Here is a 9,302-nt window from a genome sequence, read left to right on the forward strand (position 1 = left end):
ACAAGGCATTCAGTCCAGATGGAATTTAAAGTTGTGTTTGCAAACTCTGCAGCAAATGATTAACTGATGTGTTCAGTGACATCTTAAATATTTCACTGAGAAAATCTGTGGTCCCTGCCTGCTTTAAAAGGACAACATCATTGCATCTAGGAAAGCAAAAGTGAACTGTTTAACTGACAAAAGACCGGTGGCACTCATTCCAATCCTGATGAAGTGCTTAGAAAGACTGGTGCTGGAACACATTAAAAACAACATTCCAGATTATCGTGATCACCAGTTGTTTACATATTCTTACTACCACTTCACAGAGAATGCCATATCTCTTGCATTTTATACACATTCGAAGAATAATACAAACTGTTATGCCAGAGTAGATGTTAAAGATAACAGCTCAACATTTAACATTGTTGTATCATGAAAGCAGGCCACCAAACTCCTAAATTTAGAACTCAGCACACCCCTCTGCATTTGGATTTCCCAATCAACAGATCTTAGTATGTGTGGACTGACAGCATCACATCCTCCATGCTGACCTTCAACACAGGCATATCACATGGTAGTGTGCTGGGCCTCCTTTTGTTCATCTTCTTTACCTCTGATGGTGTGGACAGACACAGCTTAAACTCCATCATTAAATCTGCAGATGACACCACCATTATAGGCCTGACCAGCGAAAATCAAGAGACAGCTTACAGAAAAGAGGTCTACCTGCTGACTCAGTGGTGCCATTACAACAATCTCACCCTTAATTAAAGTCTGCAAAACCAACGAGCTGGTCATAGACTTCAGAAAGCAGAAGGCAGACTATATTTCTGTCTATAGGGGAGGTGATGCTGTTGAAAGAGTTTTAAATCTCTGGGAGTGACTATAACTGATAAACTGTGGTGAGCACAAAACATTTTATCTTTTGTCAAAAAGGTTCACCGGCACCTCTACTTCCTCAGATGTCTAAGGGTAGTTTGCATTTCTCCATCTGTTGTAACAAACTTCTACAGGTGCAGAGTAGAGTTCATCCTCACAGGCAGCATAACATCCTGGTAAAGGCAACACCGAATATTACTAGCATCGAGATGCCTTCTGTTCAGGACACTTACAATTCTAACTGCCTTAGAAAGACAAATAGGATTACTAAAAACCTCAGCCATCTTGCAAAGCCACTTTTCTTACTTTTCCTATCTGGCATATGATGCTGGACCACCGGCCCTCACACCAGATATCCATATATACATATATATTGTCAGTGTCACATGGGTTGGACGGGCATCCCAACCAGAAAAGGAGATGGTTCCTTACCCGGACAGGGGGCTCTGAACAGGCAGAAAGGCACCCTGGCCAAGGGAAGAGGAAGGAGCCAGACCCAGGAGAGATGGCCAGAAGGGATGAATGGACAGCCCATCAGTTGTGAAAGATGCAACATGAGAAGTTATTCCCCTAGGACATGAGTTGCCAGCAGCCATCCGTATCTGTGCTTAGCTGGAAACCAGCAGGGAATGCTGGGAGATGTAGTCCCGTAACACAGCCCTGTTGGGGACATTGGGTGTTGCCGGGGTTGTTGTCAGGAGATGCACTCCCCGATTTATGGGACTTCTGCATGACTTTGAAGTACTTTAATTGGGCAGTCGCCCTGGCACCGGAGGTACTCCCAGGTCCTCAATCAAAGGGACCGCACTCCCTTGTCCAAGCAAGTCGGAGCTGGGAGGATGTGCAGCAACACTCAACTGGAGGAGGGCAATGCAGTGGTGAGAGAAATTGTGAGGAGAGGTATTGTGGAGAGAAATTACTTGTGCTTTTGTAACAACTTTGTGGAGGTATGTTTAATAAACACTTATTTATTTGAACCTGGGACTCTGTGTGATTGTGTTCGGGGATTTGGGGCTCGCTGACACCCCTGGTTTCTATCACAATATATATAACATACATATACACAAAACCAATTAAATTCTTTCCTCTCCTTCCGCTTCCAGTTGAGTATTGCCTACTGCCATTTGACTCTGATTCCTTGAGGTAAGGCTGTAGGCTGTTTTTATGATGGACCCGGAAAGGTTTCCAGTGACTAGGCATGACAAGTAGGAAGCACTTTCAGGTTGTTTGGGAACCAGGGCAGTCCTTCCCTGGCAGCACCCAATAGTGCCACCCAAGGACCCCGACAAAACTTCACTTCCAGACTCTAATTCCCATGAATGTCTGCAGGTGTTCAAGCTGGGACGCCACTGCCACCTAACATATGGGGGGTGGAACTGCTCCCGGCCTCCAGCTTCTGCTTGTTGATCCTCCAGCACCTTCCATCATGGTAAGTTAGAGTATCATGCTGTTGTCCAGTCTAGAATTCCCATCTGTCCTCTATGGCATTCACAATATACAGTGAGCATATATATTGTTGCTGGGGAAAAATTATAATGCAGGATAAGATAAGATGTTTGGGATGCCAACTAGGATTAATTGTGTAATTAAAATGAAACTGCTGAAAAACAATGATAATTAAGTACTTTAATAGGTAGTTCTAAATAAAGATTGATCCTCCCAGACGGACTGTGGAAAAAAAAGTGTATTGGGCTGGAATCATCACAGAAGCCAAGTCCACATCAAAATGCGATGCCATCCTCTGTGGCTGCTCTGCCTTTATATGCTGTGGACCAGACGGTGAAGGGACTTCTTTTGGTATGGTGCCCTCAAGGGGTGGCTTCTCTAGGCTGTGAGGGAAGAAGAAGACAATTCTGCTATACTGTGTATATATTGTAAATGAAGCACAGCACAAAGATGAAGATTTGGGGCAGCCTCAGGCAAATCCTGTATATTATAAGACAAAATAAAACACATGAATTTAATGTGTGATGCGAGAAACATCTTTCCAGACATGAGTCCATCATTAGACTGAAGAAAGATGGAGGTGGTTCCAGTTATGAAGGCGGTGATGCAGAGGCGGCATGTCCGGGAGCCCCAGAATCATGAGTGATGCCATTTGCCCTTGCTTTCTAGATCTGCGGGAGGAAGGAGAGGAGAAGCCTTTAAAGGCAGCACCAACATGTGGGTTGGGTTGGAATTGTAAGTTGACAAGCTCTAAAATGATCTCCTAAGCACGTGTGTGTGACTATATATATACACAAGGGATGGCCAAAATTATGCTAATATTTGAATTGCAGAAACAATTTATTCACTAAACATACTTCATATGTGCAAGATGATTTGCAGAAATGTTTCAGCCTGTTTGCCATCATTTCCAACACACAAAAACCAACAAGCAACAGTACCATTTAAAGCCTGGACACACATTTTGCGGGGAATAGATGATACCACAGTCTGTATTCTGTCCTTCAGGTCATTGATATCACAAACTTTCCTGCTATACATGTGCTCCTTCACCATAACCAGAAATCACAGGGTGTCAAATTAGGGGAGTCTGAAGGCTATGGCAATGCACCTCCACGGCCTATCCATCTACCTGTGAAAAGTGTGCTTGAGATTAAAATAATCCATTAGTGTTAACATAATTTTGACTCACCCTGTATATACTAGCTGTCCGCTGCGGCTCTGCCTGCGTAGTAGTGAAACAGGACAAACTTTAAAAATCAATAAACAAACAGGTATCGCTTGCTAAACGGAGGCAAGGTACCTCTAAAACGTGGTAAGAGGTAGACCAAATCAAATGTAGGGTGGCGCGTGAGTGAGGAGGGCCCCGTCTGGTTCTTCACTCCTGACGTCACGCTTTCCGTCCCCTCGGCCCACAGCCTCTGTCTCGGAATAGTGCAAATAAATTTCTCCCGCAAGTGAACTCTGATACTTAGCACGATGAGAGAAGTCACAAAATCAACCGGAATCTAAATCTAAATCCGTTAAGTAGCTCTCTCGTGAAAAGCGGACAGACATACAGGCAGACAAATACTGGATTTTATATACAATATATAGAGATGAAGCAGCAGGGAACACATGGTGCTGCTGAAAACCTGGTGGCATATTAGCGGTGTACTGAAGCAATCAATAGTTCTTTTCAGGGCCACACCAGTGGTCTGGCAAAATGTGGCTGAAACCATTCACCGTCTATTGCAAATCCTTGATGATTACTATGAAAAATTATACAGTATATATTTGAATGCTTTGTATACTTTTTATTTATTTACTTATTTTTTATTGTTTTGTATTGTATTTCATTTTACTATGTATACATAACAATAATCGTAATTTGACATGAAACAAACAATATACTATGGTATCTCACATGGGGAGGAATGACAAGCGGGTACACACATACAAGAGCTGAGTTTAGCTTTGAAAAGAACTGTTTATTTAATAAAACCAAACGTTACCTTAAAGATCCTAACCAGCACTCACTCTTTCAGCGTCAGGAGATTCTGTAAAGATGACAAAAAAAAGGAAAAAAAAAACATACCCTTTTGAATGCTGACTCTGTTGACACTCTCTTTCTTGGTCCAATCTCAATGATTGTGTTACTCCACTGCCTACCAAAAAGCTTCAAAGTAGCCTCTTCAGCCTACCTGCACTCCTCTCCAAACTCTGGAAAAATCGCTCCTTTATCCATCGGACACCTATCTGCCCAGCTGGCAAGGCATTGCCCGTTAGATGCTGAAAACGTGTAATTCATATATTTTAGTACTTGGGAGCTCATCTTTGGCTATTTAGAAAACTAGGATCTATACTTTTTATTTACCTTTTACAATTCTTATCTTGTGTTGTTCGGTAAAAACATTCTGTTGCATATTTTGAAAAGTATAAGTTGGGGAAGAGGATTATGTCTGGTTAGCAAGACTTGTTTATTAACAAAATAATAATTAACCTTGCTGTAGTTATTGTGTTAATGTCAAATGTCGCCTAACATAAGTGCATAATGTGCAAAGGTTTTTGAGAAACTATTAACTAACAAGACAAATTAGACGTTATTTACAGTTTATTACAAATCAAAAATAATTACAAAATGGGTATTTAAACAGGTGTTCAAGTTGTACCTTATATATTGCTTTAAGGAAACTAATGTAAAATTCATATTGGCTGTAAAAGGACAATATAAAGTTGCCTTTAGAAATAATCATTTTATATAAGGATTTTGCAAAACATAATGGATTTAACTGGTGTTATATATCATCTTGCAGTAAGAAAAGATCAAGATTCTTTTTTGGCATTTTACAAAATGTCTCTGTCACATCAACTATTTATAGTAACTTTTTGTCTAAAAAAATTATCATTGCAACATAATACAACCATGAATCTAACTTGGTAATTAAATTACTTCTTTTTTTGTTAAAATGAGGAATAAAGAATAGATGTGGACTATTTGGATGCTGTAACAATAACCACTTATGCCATTCTGTACTGTTTTAAACTGGATCCTGAAGGTGGAGATAGTAATGAGTTTTAGAATTACTGGAATGGAGAAATAAGGGCTAATTTAAGAAATACGAAAATTTTCAGCCTTAACGTTTGTTATATTAATACTGATAGTAATTCTGTCCTTCACTTCTTTTTTGCCATGCTAGTCTTTCAAGCTCACACTTTTACAAGCAAACTTAATTCTTGTATAGTGTTAGTGCTCTTGTTCACTCTTGTATGTGTGTCATCCTCAAACTCTTTGCTTGCCGATGCTGGTTTTCTCTGAAGTTTTGCATTTATCTGTAACAATTCTACAGTTACTGTGTTCTGTTTTCAATGTTCCATGTAAGCCCATAGGTTTGTCAAATAGCTGGATATCCAAAAGATGAAACATTAAGAGCTGAAAGTGAAGACCTAAATTTCTGGTGTTGGGAGGTTGCTAAGCAAAGACACTGAACTCTGCATTGAAATGTAATCTGAATCTTAGTTATTGACTATACTCCATGTGCCACCAAGCCAAAATACACTAACAGTTTTATTTTCTTAAATGTGCAGCATTAGAAATTTTTAAAAACATTTTCATTGTCAAAACATAAAGAAATCAGCTATTATTCTTACCAATAATCAACAGCTAGTTAAATAGGTTTGCAGTTTAAAGAAAACAAATAATTTTCTTACAATTCCAAGAGCTTTACATAAACAGTGGGAAACCACTTGATGCTCTCACATGGATGAAGTGATGGCAGCCATTATTGTGCTGCTACAGACACCACACATTACCTATTAGGTGGCAAAGTAGTCCTGGGAATCCACTGTGGCTGCAGGTTTTTATTTCAACAATCTTTAGGTTTTGTTTTTTTTACTCCAAGCCGAATAATGTTTTTCTTTCAAAGTTTCTGTCTATTGAGATCAATGTACGAATTACAAAGCTAAATTTAGTATTTATTTATTAAAATATACTAGGCAGTTATATACAGATAGTGTACATTTTTGTCTGCTTTTTAACAACATTTTCATTCTGATTTTAATTCTCCTATCCCAGGTGTTTTGGTTATTTAATCTGTTATTTACTAATTTGTGGGTCTGACATTGAGAAAGTTGCCTCATTTTATCATTCAGTGTTGTTTGCCTGGGTGGCTGCTCTGCTTGTTTTTAAATTGTCATTAAGGGGGCAAACAACTGTACACAGAAAAATGATGAAAATAATAGGAAAACAACAAAAGAGAGTTAAAAATTGATGAAAATAATAGGAAAACAACAAAAGAGAGTTAAGTATTTAAAGCTATACCAAAACCAGAAAGATTACTAAACATTGTAAATGTAAATATCATACTGCTCTGCTTTTCTGAATGCAGAATACAAGAAAAGAAAAAAAAGACCTTCTAATTAAATTAGAACAATTATTATCAGTTGTTATCACTGGTTGTGAATCTGGTTGGAACAAAAGCCTGCAGCGACAGTGGGTCACCAGGACTGAGTTTTGGAACTACTGCCATAGATGGTCTCCAATCCAAGTACTGGCTGGACAGGTGGATGACTTGAGATGAGGCACAGGTAGTATGGCTGCTGACAACATAGTGTAACTATGACTAAAACTTGCAATTATTCGCTTTCCTAAAATACATAATGTTAATTCTGAATATTTCAAAACGTTAATAATAGAATACTATTTTATAAAATATATGGAAATTGCTTGTGTAGATAGATAGATAGATAGATAGATAGATAGATAGATAGATAGATAGATAGATAGATAGATAGATAGATAGATAGATAGATTTTTGAGGAAATACAATTATGTATAAAACATGAGTATATGGTATGTATTTTATATGTTTAACCAAAACAAGATTAACTACCAATTGTAAGTCACGGTTGTGCAGATTGAAAAGGTAACTACTGTATATAGTTGCAGGATATGGCCCAGTCTTTGGAATGCTCTGGTTGACTAAAACGCGATGGTTTGCCAGGTCCTGAACAAAAAATTCCAGCAAAAGACAGCTTAAAATCTGCCTAGTAGTGCCAAGAAAACAGCCCAGCAGATGATGTAAATTAATTAACGGATCACAAATCAGACGGCGAGTCCCCCTGAGAGATTTGGGAGAGGTAGAATAGCTCCTGGTTTTAGAAGGGAGTGGCGATAGAATAGGCACAGACTTGCCAAATAGAAATTTTAACTTATTTTTAACTCCCGGTTATCGGTCAGGGTTGTGAAGATTGGCAAGATTACTGTACAGTACATGGCATTGGAGTCAGCGCCACCTACTGTAGAGATATATAAGTACAGTATATGGAAAAAAGCAAAGCTAGAATGATGAGGGAGGTTTCAAAAATAGCCACAAATACCTGGTTATTTTGATAAAAAAGGCAATTTTTCCTAATGGACCCAAAAATTGCAGATTGGGTGGAAAACCACTAACCTGGCAACATGGCAAAGAAAACATTTGGTTATGTTGAAATGATTGATGAGCGGCTCCATCAATGAATTGTTGGGTAAAATGATGATTGACAGAAAGTCTTGTTAGTGACTTTGGTTCCCCCCACTTTGCATAGGAATTATTATAAAGTTACTCAAGATATTAACTATTGTATGTACTGTAGGAGGAGCACCGCAGTCATTTTCATTGACTATAGTCATTTGCGACTAAAGTTGTGCGTAACCACACCACTCTCTTCACTTTCTTACTCATAGACATAGAATTACTAGACGCTGCATGACCAGCGGCATTGTACGTCAACGTCACCGCCATATTCAGAGTGGCACTGCTGTGGAGTGAAGTAATGGATAAAGATGTCTCATGCATGTGCTGCTTGGGATTGTACAAACCGCTGTACGCTCCAAACCAGATCCCGGGGGATTACATTTCATAGGTAAGGCTGAACAATTGTTTTGTTTATATTTGGCCATTAGAAAATCACATTTTATAATTTTAGCACTCAAGGTCACCTTACAATAAAATTAAACAACATTAGTAAAATTAAAACAAGAGAATGATAAATCAAAAAGCAATAATTAGCAAACAAACAAAGATAACTTGCAGTGACAGTGCAAAATTCACAATTGGTATGCCAGTTTGAAAAGATACGTTTTGAGGGCAGTTTTAAAATGTGTTATTGAATCGAGCTGACGTATATGAGAGCGAAGAGAATTCTGGAGTTGCGGAGCACTATGAGAGATGCTCGAGCTCCAATAGAACAGAGTGTGATGTGTGGTACAGAAAGTAGAGCTGCAGATGAGGATCTGAGTGAGTGAGAGGAGTGTAAGTCTAGGAGATCAGTGAGGTTGTGGAGAGCTTTAAATGTTAAGAGCGGGATTTTGTATTGTATTCTGTAGTTAACAGGGAGCCAGTGAAGTTGAGAGAGAATAGGTGTAATATGTTCAGTTGATTTAGAACAGGTTATTATCCTGGCAGCAGAATTTTAAAGAAGTTGCAAGCGATGGATATGTTTTTGTGGGATGCCAGATAGAATAGCATTACAGTAATCTATACATGAGGTAACTAGGGCATTAACCAATACATCAGTACTGTGTTGCGTAAGAACAGGACGAAGTCTAAAAATGTTTCGGAGATGGAAGAAGGCAGTCCGAAAAATGTTACTTATATGGGAGGAATTATTTAATAATAATAATGATTATTATTTAATAATTGCCATTATTACTGTATAAATGGATATAAACAATTGCATCTAAACAGTTCGCCAAAATCTGTTGTATGTAAATGATACTGTTTTAAACGTTATTGTTTTTTCATCAGAAAACCCGGTTTCCACGTCTACCTGTTTTAGTTTAAATGTCACTTTTGCCACTCGCAATATGGCGGACGCGCTGTCTGGAAGCTCACTTGAGCACGTAAATGCATAGCTTTGTTAACTTAGCCTGCCTTAGCTAAAGTTAAAATTATAAAAAATGAAATGTAATCTTCCGGGATCTGGTTTGGAGCGTACAGCGGTTTGTACAATCCCAAGCAGCACATGCGTAAGGC

Source organism: Polypterus senegalus, chromosome 14 (genome assembly GCF_016835505.1).
Source record: "Polypterus senegalus isolate Bchr_013 chromosome 14, ASM1683550v1, whole genome shotgun sequence".
NCBI classification, from domain to species: Eukaryota; Metazoa; Chordata; class Cladistia; order Polypteriformes; family Polypteridae; genus Polypterus; species Polypterus senegalus.